Below are 15,091 nucleotides of genomic sequence, written 5' to 3' on the forward strand. Positions count from 1 at the left end.
GTCGTTTGTATTTGGAGAAGTTCCACTAGATGAAGCAAAATTCATACCACTTAATCTTGTAGTAGACTTTTTAAAACTAAATTTGCCTATGTACAACCAACATGAGTTTTTATCAAAGTTACAAGTAGGGCAAGCAAGACCAGTGTGCGTTCCATCCAAATAAATTTCCTAGTCCAGGGAAGTCACTAATTGTCCACATCAAAACCGTTCGTAGTGTAAACATTTCTTTTTTCGAATAATCAAATGTTTGCACTTCATCATACTATAACTCCTTCAATTCTTTGATTAGTGGTTCTAAGTAGACATCAATGTCATTCCCTACCATTTGTTTACCAGGGATTATCATAGAGAGGATAAAGGAGGTTTGCTTCATACACTCCCAAGGAGGGCGATTGTATGGTATGGGGACCACTGGCCATATACTGTGACTTGTACTCATGTTCCCAAAAGGATTGAAACCATTAGTAGCTAATCCTAATCGTACATTCCGAGGATCATTTACAAATTTTGGATGCAATAGATCAAATGTTTTCCAAGCCTCAGAATATCTAGGATGCCTCATTAATCCATCTTGGTTATTTCCGGATGCATGCCATGTCATTGAATCAGCTGTCTTAGAACACATAAACAATCTTTGCAATCTCGACTTTAATGGAAAGTAACGCAAGATCTTTGCAAATTACTTCTTATTTTTATCTTTCCATTTAGACGTCTTGCACCTTTTACATTCTTCTCAGCCTTCATTCTCTTCACCCTAATATAGCATGCAATCTTTTGGGCAAGCTGGTATTTTGACATATTTAAGACCAAGTTTGGTAATAACATTCTTAGCCTCACACAAGGAGTTAGGAAACTTAGCATGTTCAAATGCATCCTTTAGCAAGTCTAGAATCATTGTCATTGCCTTGTCACTCATTCTACACATGCACTTAATATGATACAAATTTAGCATGAATGATAGTTTCGAATACTTTGTACAACTTTCATATAATGGTTGGTTATTGTCCTTCAAAAGAGCATCAAAGTTTGTATTTCCTTCATCACGCACCATATTATTTTGCACATCATCATCTTCAATAGCCTCGTCAAAATCATCAACATCATGCCCCGCAAACCTAAAGGCATCATTCAACATATCTTCCATTTGATTTCGAGATTCTAAAATATCTTCAACCACATATGCACTTGTAGTAGTCAAAGGTTCGCTTACACTTGATCCTTCACCATGAAAATACCATTTTTTGTAGTTTTGAGGAAAGCTCTACATGTTAAGTGTTCTTCAACAGCATCCCTAGTTTGCCATTTTTTAAAACCACACTTTGAACATGAACACTTGATGACAAGACCATTACCATGTTCAAAAGCAAAATCCAAAAAGACGTTCAATCCTTTTGCATATTCAATGGTGTTTCGTGGTTTAGAAATCCACGATTTATCTATTGGCATGACTACACAAAAAAATACAAAAACAAAATTTAATTATATAACAAATACTAGTTGAAGGCCAATAATAGAGAGAGAAATTTTGAGTGTGCTAACTATCTAATTATATTACCAATTATTTTGAAAAAAATATTATAATCCAAAACACGAAGAACATAGGAATATTTAACTAATAAAGTAAGATAGAGAGTGAGAAATTACCTGGATAACTATCTTTGATCCAATAAATGGTTTAATGTTATGAGATTAAGCCTATAAAAGAGAAGTAAATTATACATATTAATAATAACTAAAAAATTATTGCAATAATAAAAAACAAAAGTTAAATGAAAAAATAAGGATGCACTAAGTTTTTGTATGTTTATTCAACTTCATTTTTCTCCTTTTGGCAGTTAGATGAAATTATTAGATGAAATTAATTTGTAGTTAGCTTTAGGAAGAATCTGTGAAATAATCTTATGCTTGTCAATTAGTATCAATCACTTTCAAAAGCAAAAAATAATGAGTCCCCTCCCCTTTGCCATTCCATGTCAAACAATTCATAAGAATTTAATCCAAACCATCTTTATCATATTGATGTAAACTACACACGTTATAAATTCACATTGTAATAAAGAAATGGGCCCACTATTGCAAAAATTTAATTCTACTCGGTTGTAAATGTTCCCAAGGTAATAAAAAAGAAAAACTAATTTATTTTCTTTACACCATTTTCTAACAGTAAACAAAAACTAATTTATTTTCTTTACACCATTTTCTTTTTTAGTCAATTATAACATTTGATTCTTAATTAGTTAAGGTAAAAGAACTTATAATTTAATGAGACTCCTCAACTTGCAATGAAATACTTTCTAGGTAATAAATGAAAAAGGTTATTACAAATATAACTAGCTGTTAAAAGTGAAGACAAACCTCTCCCTGACAACAATTCTAGCAAAAACTCCTCCATATGCACGATTTATACTCCTATGGTTTCTAGGTAGCCTTGACCTCTTGTATTCCGCAAGCCTCAAATGTGGAATCTGCAATTATCAGGCAAACTTTAGAATTCAGAGCTAAAAAGTTAAATTTAATAAAAAACACAAGAAACATAACATTCTTTTATAATACAAAAAACACCTTATAATCCAATGCTTATAGATATACTTAAATAGAATAATCATGATATTGTTTGTTTCAACTTTTTTTTTCATCGAAATCGTGATATTGTGTATGTGATATCTGAGCCAATTATTTAGTATCTACTGGTCCCAAATCTGTGAGAGAATAAGTTGTTATATACTATATACTAATATAACATATTTCTTTGCCAGTTTTACTTTCGTAGAGTTCAAGTAGCAGTCCCCTGAGGATTCAATAGCCACTATATATACCATTTCACACTAGATCTCTCTCATGTTTTTGCTTTCCATGTTCTCTGATTCTTGCTAGTAATAAAATAGAATAATTGTATCAATTTCACGTAAACTACACTTTAATTTTAATTTGTAACTTGTCTTTGATTTTAATCCAAGGCCTAAATGATAGGCAGTTAATTAACATGGCCCTACCTCTCTCAAGATTTTTTTCTCTTCTAAAAGTCATGTACATAATGTTATTGTTGTTATTAATTTTTATTATTTTAACTTGACTTTGAGCTCTTAGATCTGTTATTTTGACCTCTATATGCACGTACTTACATTTTAATATATATGATATGTTTTTGTTTGTTTATTCTTGACTTTCGTTATTTATGGTACCGTCCTTGTAGATAAGGTATCTACTTTCATGTCATTTATCATACATTTCTAGTAAAATTTAAATGTTCAAATTATTTACATGATATTCTACTACCTTTGTCCCTTTACAAATGGTCCACCCATTATTGGTAAAATACCAAAACTTGTAAACTGCTAAAAATTTCTTAACATGTGATGTCATCAATTTAGTTAGTTTTACACTACATATAGCTACACTTGATACACTAAAAAAATTTACATGATCACTATTGTTTTTGATAAAGAAAAAAAGACTCTAGAATGTGCAGTTATAAAGTCCACAAGAAGTGGAATTACTTGTTTTCATGCTCTGACAGGAGGCTATTTATTGAAGAGGCACCCAACTACTCCCACAGGAAACCCTTTCCAGTGGTAGGCCCTCATGTTAATTATACGATAAACACTAAAACAACAAACATTTTCCACCAAAAACATACAAATCAAAGGCAAAGATGAAGGAGAAAGACAAAGAAAAAGAACCCACACTTAACTATATCATATATAGACAAGGGAAAGCAAAGAAACATGCAATGTTGAGTACATCATATTTATGGATTAATTAATTAACAAAATTAAGCAATATTAGCTAGTTGAGTAATAGATTCATCATATAGTTAACTGTTTTTGCGTGGCTTGGTATGGAATTTCGTATTATGTATTATGGTTTACATAAACATATATAGACTTGGATTTTGTTTAACTATGCAGACTGATAAAGCTTCAATGTTGGATGAGGTGATAGAATATTTGAAGCAGTTGCAAGCATAGGTGCAGATGATGAACAAAATAAGTCAATAACAAAACACTAAAACTACACACCACAATGAAAAAGAAGGAATTGAAAGGTTAACAAAAAGCACACCCTTGAATCCTCTTGATAGTGACGGGGCGGGGCACTTGAGTCTACTAGCCCTCCTCTTGGTGTTTTGATAAACGAGCTTCCCACCTTCATTACATCAACAACACCAAACACAGACCCCCTTAGAATCAGATTGAAATTGGAAACAAAAAGGTTCAGATCGGAAGAGGTCTCTCTCGCACAAAAATATGCTGAAATAAAATAATGGTTCTAATCCAGAACAATAATGAGACCAAAACTAACATCTAACCTGAAATATCAATGAGCAAATTAACCCAGCACTAGAACAACGAGAAATTAGTAAAGTGAACAACGAGAAATTCAAAACTCAGAACCCTAAATCACCATTTATTTTGCTAAACTTACCAAAACCTAAAACCAACAACTTCCCTCGTAGAACGGTGTTGACGACGAGCTTCGCAAACGAACAGAATAAACGAACTTCAGAAATTGAAGAATGAAAGGGGTTATGTGATGAAGGATTATGTTGTTCCTTTTTAAGATTATTGAATATGGTGTGAGTTGATTAAGAAATCTAAGTGAAATCCCCATTGGACATTAAGATAGCAAGCTATCTAGATGTGAAGGTTCCTTTCACAAAGCTCAAGAGAAGAAGATGATGGATTGATTCAAAACAAAAAGGAAATGGAAAGCACATAAACCATAGAAAACCAAGAACAATTAAAGGAAGAAGAAAACATAAAATGAAAAGGAAAGAAATGGTAAAAATGTGAGAAGCACGCCACTACAAGGCTAGGCTAGAAGCCATGGCAACCTTGAAGATGAGTGGATGTGTGCCGCCACTTGCTATGCAAGATAAGGCTTAAAAGTATTCACTCCCAAGGGAGGAAACTCTCACAAATGGTTGAGACACAAGAGTGTTTTTACTTCAAAATGTTCAACCGTTTTACATGTCTAGGAGCACCCCTTATATAGAAGAGTTTAGGGGCCTCTAAGCAAATAAAAGATACCTAAGGATGTCTCTACAAAAACCTAACCCTAGCTTCTAAAAACTAGGTCAAATAAGGTTACAAAAATGAGAGACAAAAGAGCCAACTATGGTGTGTGCAAGGCTAATTTCGTTCTAGCACAAAAGAAGACAAAGAATGTGTCTCATATGTCTCCAAAAAGTGGCCAAAGTGTGCTAAAAACAAAGGAGACCAAAGGTACATAGGTACACTTGCTTCATGCCTTTTACTTTATGCTTTATGCCTTTGCTTTACTCTCTCCTCCACATCATTTATGCTCCCCAATCACCATGCGCCACCTAGCATTGCTTTCTTACTCCTAATTAACCTACAAAGAAAATAAACATAGATTAGCATGTTGGCTTAAGTCAAGTCAACTATAGTCAACAAGTCAAACCTAGTCAAAGGTCAACAAGTCAACTAAAGTTGATTCAACTAAGTCAACTTAGGGAATCAAAAATAACAAACACAAATGAAAGGGATGAAGGATTAGTGAACTTCCTTTCTAAACATGCTTAGTCTTCTTAAGCTTGTGCCTTTATCCTTGGTTGGGGTCAATCCTTCATCATTATGGCGCCGCGACCACGAACGAAATAGTGAGCTCCATAAACGAACAATATTCTGCAAAACGAACCGAACAGTGAGCTCCAGAAATTGAAGAGCGAATGGCGACGACGACCTTTCATATCTTCTTGGGAAATGGTTTCGAAGGCTTCAGATCTATGTGCAGTGTGCTCGGAGGCTTCAATACAGTCAATGTGCAAAATGATTTGCTCGAAGGCTTCAATATAGTCAATATTCACTAATCTAATTAATTCGAACAGGAAAATGTTTATGATGTGATTTATTAAAATATGGCAGTTAAAATTGACATATTTTACATATAAAATATGGCAGTTTTCCACTATTAATAAATGGCGGTTAAAATCGTCGTATATCACAGGTAAAATATGGTAGTTCAAAAAATGTCATATTATGTTGTAAAAAATGGTTGTTTTAAATAACGACCATATTTAAACTGCCATAATTTTCAAGATTTTTTGTAGTGTACTGTCATAAATTTTGCATGTATCTTTCTCAAAGTGAAGAGAATATCCATTCTCCATTATTTGGCCAATACTTAAAAGATTCTCTTTAAGATTGGGAACCATTAAAACATCCTTGATGAATTTCGTACCTTTCTTTGTCTCCACCATGACAATTCCTTTGCCTTGAGACTCCACTATGGCACTGTTTCCTAGTCGCGGTTTTTTTCCCAAACTGGTGCAATTTTTTTTTTCAATTTCCTAAAATGGTGCAGTTTTTTTTTTTTAATTCCCGACAGAGGTAAGTCGTGAGAAAATGACACGACTTCATCTTAAAGAAGTCGTGCCAAAATAAGGCGATTTTAATTAAAATAAGCTGAAGTCGTGTCAACATGGAGAGACTTCTGTGTTATGAAGAAGTCGTGCCATATTCAGACGACTTTAATTAACATTTTAAGCAAAGTCGTGCCAATATGGAAAGACTTCATTATTAAATTGTTAATGAAGAAGTCGTCCCATATTGGAGAGACTTCAGTGTTGTATTGATAATGAAGAAGTCGTACCATATTAGAACGACTTTAATTCGAATAAAAATTAAATATTTTTTAGTCATATTAATTAGTTAAATAATAATGCATATAAGTAATTAAAAATTTCATGATGATTTTGGTTTCTTATAATAGGGCATGAAAGTTATCTATGAGAGCCTGTGCCACAAGGAGGTCTTCTTCGGTGTCGTCTAGGTCTAGGTGAAGATAATGATGATGACGATCCAGTTTAGAGCCCTAAATTAAGACCTAGACGACACCGAAGAAGACCTCCTTGTGGCACAGGCTCTCATAGATAACTTTCATGCCCTATTATAAGAAACCAAAATCATCATAAAATTTTTAATTACTTATATGCATTATTATTTAACTAATTAACATGACTAAAAAATATTTAATTTTTATTCGAACTAAAGTTGTTCCAATATGGTACGACTTCTTCATTATCAATACAACACTGAAGTCTCTCCAATATGGGACGACTTCTTCATTAACAATTTAATATTGAAGTCTTTCCGTATTGACACGACTTTGCTTTAAATGTTAATTAAAGTCGTCTGAATATGGCACGACTTCTTCATAACACAGAAGTCTCTCCATGTTGGCACGACTTCAGCTTATTTTAATCAAATTCGCCTTAATTTGGCACGACTTCTTCAAGATGAAGTCGTGTCATTTTTTCACGACTTACCTCTACCAGGAATTTAAAAAAAAACTGCACCATTTTAGGAAATTGGAAAAAAAATTGCACCAGCTTGGGAAAAAAACCAACTTTAACATTCACAAATTTATCAATTTCTTTGAAGATGCTTTGATCTTTGGCCATGTGATTGCTGCATCCACTATCCAAGTACCAACTTTCTCCTCCGCTGGGAGATTCTTGATAGGCATAAAATAAGCGTTGCTCTTGATTATGTTCTTCAGCAAAGTTTGCTTTATGCTTATTTTTATTACGACAATACTTCTCTACGTTGCCAAATTTCTCGCAGTACTAACATTGAGGTTTTCCATAATGCCAACAATCTTTTTCCATGTGACTTGCCTTTTTACATATGCCACATGGGGGATATTTTCCTTGACGGGTCATGGGGAAGCTTCTAGAATTTTCTTTATTTCTCCTCTACTTTTATTTCCTTCATATTCTTTGTTCTGAGACTGTAATTTTAGTTTTGATTGAAAGGCATTTTCGACCGAGTCTTCTTCATGCCTTTTCAATCTTTGTTCATAAGCTTCAAGAGAGCCCATTAGTTGTGTTACTGACAATGTGGCCAAATCTTTTGTTTGTTCAATCGCAGTTGCGATTGCATCATATTTTTGGGGAATAGAAATTAAAATTTTCTCAACGATTTTTTTGTCAAGAATAGTTTCCCCATAGGCTCTCATCCGGCTAACTATTTTCTTTATTCTACAATAGTAGTCTTTAATGGTCTCAAATTATTTCATTCTTATTAATTCAAACTCTCGTCTTAGAGAATGATGTTTAAAATTGCATACCTCATCACTTCCTTGAAACTCTTCTTATATTGTGTTCCAAGCTTGCTTTGCACTTGTGGCACCTATTATTCTCGGAAAGATTGTGTCATCAACTACTTGTTGAAGAGCAAATAAAGCCCTTGAATCCTTTTGTTTCTTTTCCTTCAACTCCTTCTTTTGAGCTGCAGTAAGAGTGGAAGTGTCTTTTGGAATAGTGAATCCCTTCATAAGTCTTGGGAGCGAAATAATATCTTCATTTTGACACTCCAAAAATCATAATTTTCTCTTGCGAAAATATGTACTGGAATTGATGATGTTTGATTGGTAGTGGCCATGGGTTGAGAAAATATTTTGGAAGTAGTATAGAATGGAGTTCTAGTTTTTTTGAAGTAGTTGAAAATTTTATCTACGCCCGGTAGATGACCGAACGTAGCTCTGGTACCACTGATAGTATTTTTAGGTTTTTAGTTGAAGGGATAAAGAAAATGTGTAGATAGTAGAGTGTAAAATTAGTAGTTGGAGAAGTGTATTTTGTAGTTGAGAGTAGTTGTATTGGATGTTGTGTTAGTTTTTCTTGATGTTCCAAATGGTAGGATACATGGGGTATTTATAGACCCATAGATTATTCTAGAAGCTTCTAGCTAGAACTTGAGCAAATAGTTCTAGATTTTTCTACATAGTAGAATGTTCTTGACTTTTCTTCCTATCCTAAGCTTTTCTGCAATATTCTAGAAGTTTCATTACATTTCAATAACTTTATCATAGATTTTTCTAGATTGTTCTAGAATTTGCATTATACTTTAATATTATCAAGGAACACGTTGTGAGGATTGTCAAAGTGGATAATGGGATGGTTGCTACCTTGATGAAGATACTCAATTCCTTTAGCTATACCGAGAGCAATGTGTTGAAGCTTCTCCCAGCCAAGGAAATGGTCCTTGTCTTCTGGTGGAAATATGAAGCTCTGTAAGGAACCGTTTGGAAAGAAATTGTAGACAAGAGCACAATGGAGTCCTTCTGCACAGAATCCGAGCAAACGCACAACATTGATGTGATGGATTTGGCCCATAATCCCCACCTCATTGATGAACTCATCCTCTCCTTCTATATTGTTGAGGATCTTCTCCAAGCTTTTCCTTAAAGCCATTGGTGATTCTTTTAAGGTCGGCGTAGGTGAATCTTGCAGACTTTTCTGCCCTGTAGTCTTCTAAAAACTTGTCCACTCGTTCTTGGTGTTCTTGATTTTCCCTAAAATAGAGGAAGCTCTTAAAGACAACAATGATCACCAGCCCAAAAAAGATCGAACCTATAATAGAAGTTGGAGACTTCATTAAGAAAAGAAAGACAGATTTATTTACTTATGATAGTGTTTGTTCCAACTCTTATGCTTTTACTTTTTAATGCCATTCAATTGTTGACATCCGAAATTGTAGGAATAAGGAATTAAACTATATTAAAAACCGAGCGTGTAAGAGTGTTTGATCTGACCTGTAGAACCAAAAATAAAAGATTTAGGAACGTGAATTCCCTTCCGTTTGCATTCAAAACATTTGATCCTTCTGTGTCATTATTGGTCTTTGTTGGGTATTGGGCTCTCTTCCTATGTGGAGAAAAGGCCCAAAACTTGAAAATACCATGTCTCACTTAACCTAGTGGAGAGGGGGCTATAAAATAAATAGAGTGGCAGAACAATAGAGTCAGAACACATTGAAAGCCCTAACACATAGAGGGAGAGGTAGAGGGAAAATTCTCTTCACGTTTTTCACAAAGCTGTCACCATAAATTCGGCACTGCGGATTCGTTGACCGTTGGATCGGGCTGAAATTTTTACAGCAGGTTTGGAACTCATTGCTCTTCATTCTAACTGATCGGTTCGTTGATACGAGGTCCTAGTTGGGAGATATTAATTTCGCACTACAGTAGTGATATTATAGGTTTTCCTCTCTTGTTCTTCTCTATTTTGAAAGCTTTGTTGCTTTGTTATTTGGTTGGGTGTTGGCACTAATTTGTGCTATTGATTGATACTCTTTTGTACTCTTGTTGATCATAGTGGAGCTATTTCTTTGGTCTGGACGACTCGTGTTTTTACCCTTAATTTGAGGGGTTTACCACGTTAAAAATCTTGGTGCCTTTATTTGTGCCTTTGGTGACTTATTAGTGCTGCTCTTTGATTATTGTTCCTCATAGATTCTTGCAAGTTAGGGGAAATTATATCCACTACATTCTGTGGTATATTGTTTGTGTTGTTGTTTTCCCCATCAGAGTGGTATCAAAGCTTTTGGTTAGGTTATATTTACTTGCTTGAATGATGGAGGCAAATGCAAAGATGATTGCTTTGAATGGTACAAATTATCATTTGTGGAAGGACAAGATGAAAGATTTATTATTTGTCAAGAAATATCATCTTCCGGTCTTTACTACACAGAAGCAAGATTCTATGTCTGAAGAAGAATGAGACTTTTAAGCACCAACAGGTATGTGGTTTTATTCGACAATATGTTGAAGATAATGTTTATAATCATATTGCTAATGAGACACATGTCAGAGCTTTGTGGGAGAAGATTGAGTCTTTGCATGCTTCTAAGTCGGGCAATAATAAATTATATTTGTTAAATTGCTTGATGAATTTGAGGTACAGGAAGAATTCTTCTATTTCTGATCACTTAAATGAGTTTCAAGGGCTCCTAGATCAATTGTCAAGAATAGGCATAAAGTTTGATGACGAAGTTATGGGATTATGGTTGCTTAATACTCTACTAGAATCTTATGAGGTATTTCGGGTTTCAATTACGAACTCTGCCTTGAATGGTGTTGTTTCTTTTCAGATGGCAAAGAACGGTGCTCTTAATGAAGAGATGAGAAGGAAGGCACATGGTTCTTCATCTTAGTCTGAGATGCTTGTTACAGAAGCTAGGGGAAGAAGTCAGAAAAAGGAACATAAAGGTGGTAGAGAGAAGAGTAGGAGCAAGTCCAAGTCAAGATACAAGAATTTAGAGTGCCATTTTTGTCATAAAACTGGGCACATTTAGAAATACTGTTTTAAGTGAAAAAAAGAGAACAAAGATAAGAAGGGCAAGCAGAGAGAGAATGACCATGATGATGATCGTGTCACTACTGCTACAGATGGTGATCTTGTTTTTCTTCATGACTTTGAGTCCGTTAATCTTGTATCTAATGAGAGCATGTGGATTATTGATAGTGGTGCTACACTGCATGTTATACCTAGGAAGGAGTTCTTCACATCTTACACTTCTGGTGATTTTGGAGTGTTGATGATGGGTAATGATGGTAAGTCTAAAGTGATTGGTGTTGGTGATGTTTGCCTGCAAACCAACATGGGAGTGCGGTTGTTGCTTAAAGGAGTCAAACATGCTCCGGATGTCCGTTTTAATTTAATCTCTGTGCAGTTGCTTGATGATTGTGGTAATGACAATCACTTTGGTTCTAGTAAATGGAAGCTCACTAAAGGTAACTTGGTTATGGCCAAAGGGGAGAAATAATCTAAATTGTACTGGACTAAAGCTTTGGTTGCTAAAGACAGTGTGAATGCTATGTATATGGAGGCATCTTTGTGGCACCAAAGACTTGGTCATATAAGTGAGAAAGGGCTTAACTGCTTAGCTAAAAAGGATGTGCTTATGAGATTGAGAAATGCAGAATTGGAGAAATGTTCTCATTGCATGGCTGGTAAACAAACAAGAGTATCTTTTAAGAAGCATCATCCCTCAAGGAAGTCAAAATTGCTTGAATTGGTGCATTTTCTGATGTTTGTGGCCCATTAAAGGTAAAGTCATTTAGTGTTTCACTTTACTTTGTTACTTTTATTGATGATTCTTCCAAGAAGCTATGGGTCTATGCTCTTCAGCGGAAAGATCAAGTACTTGAAAAGTTCAAGGAATTTCATGCTATGGTTGAGAGATAATCAGGCAAGAAGCTGAAATGCATCCGTAGTGATAATGGTGGTGAGTACCGTGGACCTTTTGATGTTTATTGCAGGCAGCATGGTATTAGACACGAGAAGACTCCTCCTAAAACTCCTCAGTTGAATGGTCTGGCGGAGAGGATGAATAGGACCTTGGTTGAAAGGGTTACATGTATGCTTTCAGAAGCAAAGTTGCCTAAGCACTTTTGGGGAGAGGCATTGCTTATAGCTGTGCATGTTATTAATCTCAGTCCCGCAGTTGCTTTGAATACTGAGGTGCCAGACAAAATTTGGTTTTTTAAGAATGTTAGCTATGATCATTTGCGTGTGTTGGTTGCAGGGCATTTGTTCATGTTCCTAAGGATGAAAGATCCGAGTTAGATAAAAAGACAAGGCAATGTATCTTTATTGGCTTTGGTGAGGATGAATTTGGCTACAGGTTTTATGATCTTGTTGAGAAGAAGCTTGTTAGAAGTCGTGATGTACAATTCATGGAAGACCAAACATTGAAGACATTGATAAGGTGGAGAAGACCACACCCGAGAAAGATAGTAATCTCACTAATGGTAATCCGATGAGGTTGCCCGCTTACAATTTGGAGAATGTTGAAACAGAAGCTCAAGAAAATGAACAACATGGTGATGTTGATGATCAACAGGTTAGAAGTGGAGTAGAGGTTCCAATTAATGATACTCAAGAGGAACATGATGATGATGATCTTGGTGATGTACCTAAACCATCTCAAGTCCAACTCAGGAGGTCTAATAGACAGAAACAACCTTCTACAAGATATTCTTGTGATGAGTACATAACCTTGACTGACGGTGGAGAACCTGAGTGTTTTGAAGAGGTATAGTTCATTGCTATTAGTGAAGCATGCAAGGAGTTGCTATGGTTGAAGAAATTCTTGTAGGAGCTTGGTTTTGTGCAGAACAACTATCCATTATTTGTGGATAGTCAAAGTGCTGTCTATCCTGGTAAGAATCCAACTTTTCATTCTAGATCCAAACATATTGATGTGAGGTATCATTGGATACGTGATGCTTTCGATGCTAAGTTGTTGGAGTTGGAAAAAGTTCATACAGATGATAATGGTGCTGATATGATGACTAAAGCATTGCCAAGAGCCAAGTTTGAAGTTTGTTTTGAGATCGTCGGTTTGGCGGTTATTTCCACATAGTTGTGAGGGGGAGATTTGTTGGGTATTGGTTCCCTTCCTATGTGGAGAAAAGGCCCAAAACTTGAAAAGCCCATGTCTCACTTAACCTAGTGGAGAGGGGCTATAAAATAAATAGAGTGGCAGAACAATAGAGTCAGAACACACTGAAAGCCCTAACACATAGAGGGAGAGGTAGAGGGAAAATTCTCTTCATGTTTTTCACAGAGTTTTCACTGTAAATTCGGCACTGCGGATTCGTTGACCGTTGGATCGGGCTGATATTTTTACAGCAGGTTCGGAACTCATTGCTCTTCATTCTGACCGGTCGGATCATTGATACGAGATCTTATTTGGGAGATATTAATTTCGCATTGCAGCCGTGATATTATAGGTTTTCCTCTCGTTCTTTTCTATTTTGAAAGCTTTGTTGCTTTGTTATTTGGTTGGGTGTTGGTACTAATTTGTGCTATTGATTGAGACTCTTTTGTACTCTTGTTAATCATAGTAGAGCTATTTCTTTGGTCTGAACGACTCGTGTTTTTACCCTTGATTTGAGGGGTTTTCCATGTTAAAAATCTTGGTGCCTTTATTTGTGCCTTTGGTGATATATTATTGCTGCTCTTTGATTATTGCTCCTCATAGATTCTTGCAAGTTAGGAGAAATTATATCCGCTGCATTCTCTGGTATATTGTTTGTATTGTTGTTTTCCCCATCGGTCTTCCATTTACATCTCTTGCCTTTTGCTTCTCACTCAGCACAATTTGGTTTCGGCCATTTCAAATATAAGGCATTGTAGTGGACGGCCGCGATTGGTGCAGTGATATTGAACATCTGGGTACAGGATGTTAGATCCAATCTGAGGACACTTTCAAAAGAATTAGCCATGTAAATAGGACAGGAGACCATATCTTGTCGCATGTAGTTGTTTCTGAGGTATGGAAGCCCCGCTGAAGTGCAGTTGAAGAAGATCAAGTTGTTTTCTGGTCCATCATATCGTGATTCTAATTGGTAACTTCGAATAAAATTGATGACTTGCATAAACTTGTTGGTTAAGTAGTTTTCCGGGTCAGTTAACCTAATTTCCTGGTTTTGGTAGTCTATATCAGTGACTTGGAGTTTAATCGTAGAAAGCACAAGATGGGTCACATTTTTTTCAGTACAAGAAAGACAAAGACGGGGATCAGTTGGAAGGGAAATCTAATAAGGGGTTCGTCCGGTCCACAAGACAAATTCTAATGGCACTCGTTATGAGCACTGCCACTTCTGATAAGAATAAGCATTAGCAACAGCTTCATCAATACACAATCACGTTGGAGGAGAAGCACACTTGTCATTTCGTTTACTTAGCGATTATTTTTAACAAACCAAGCTGGGTGCCTCTTTTAGTTTATGCTAACACTTCTAATTTCTATTGTTTATTTTTGAAATCAGATGCAGAAGCCACATAGAAAAGATACAAAACTTATGGTTTCTCATAAGACAAAGTCTGCACAATTTTGTTGAAGGAAAAATGAAGTCCCTTAATTAGGACTGCGTCATAAATACGGATAACTATTTAGTCCCGAGGATTGAGTCCCCAAACAATAATTCATTAGTCACACTCATATACAAGACCTTATCAAATTCTTCGAAATTCACGGCCACACAAGTCCAGTCGTTTAGTCCTTCTATCCACATTGTCCTATATCTTTTACTCGTAATAATGCAGAAAAGTCAAGCCAAAGACTAATGAATTGTCATGTGACAATAACAAAAGTTTGTTCCAAGAAATAACCGAAGTATTCCAAGAAATACATAAAGACTAGTAAGTACTCTCTCTTTGGTCTCAAAATAATGGTGAACTTAATACATAATATAAGCTAATCTCAACATTCTAAACTATATCTATGTGAAAGTCTTTTCTTTGCCATAAGTCTAGAGGAGTGTATTGGACTTT

At 35.4% G+C, this 15,091-nt stretch overlaps 1 pseudogene; it reads right to left on the reverse strand.

Moving 5' to 3' along the window:
* Window positions 1–754: 754 nt before the first annotated feature.
* On the reverse strand, window positions 755–14,799 carry LOC146884151 (rust resistance kinase Lr10-like; annotated as a pseudogene).
* Between the last annotated feature and the right edge of the window lie 292 nt (window positions 14,800–15,091).

Source organism: Vigna unguiculata, chromosome 8 (assembly GCF_037176805.1).
Source record: "Vigna unguiculata cultivar grain cowpea cultivar isolate G323 ecotype 2 chromosome 8, ASM3717680v1, whole genome shotgun sequence".
NCBI classification, from domain to species: Eukaryota; Viridiplantae; Streptophyta; class Magnoliopsida; order Fabales; family Fabaceae; genus Vigna; species Vigna unguiculata.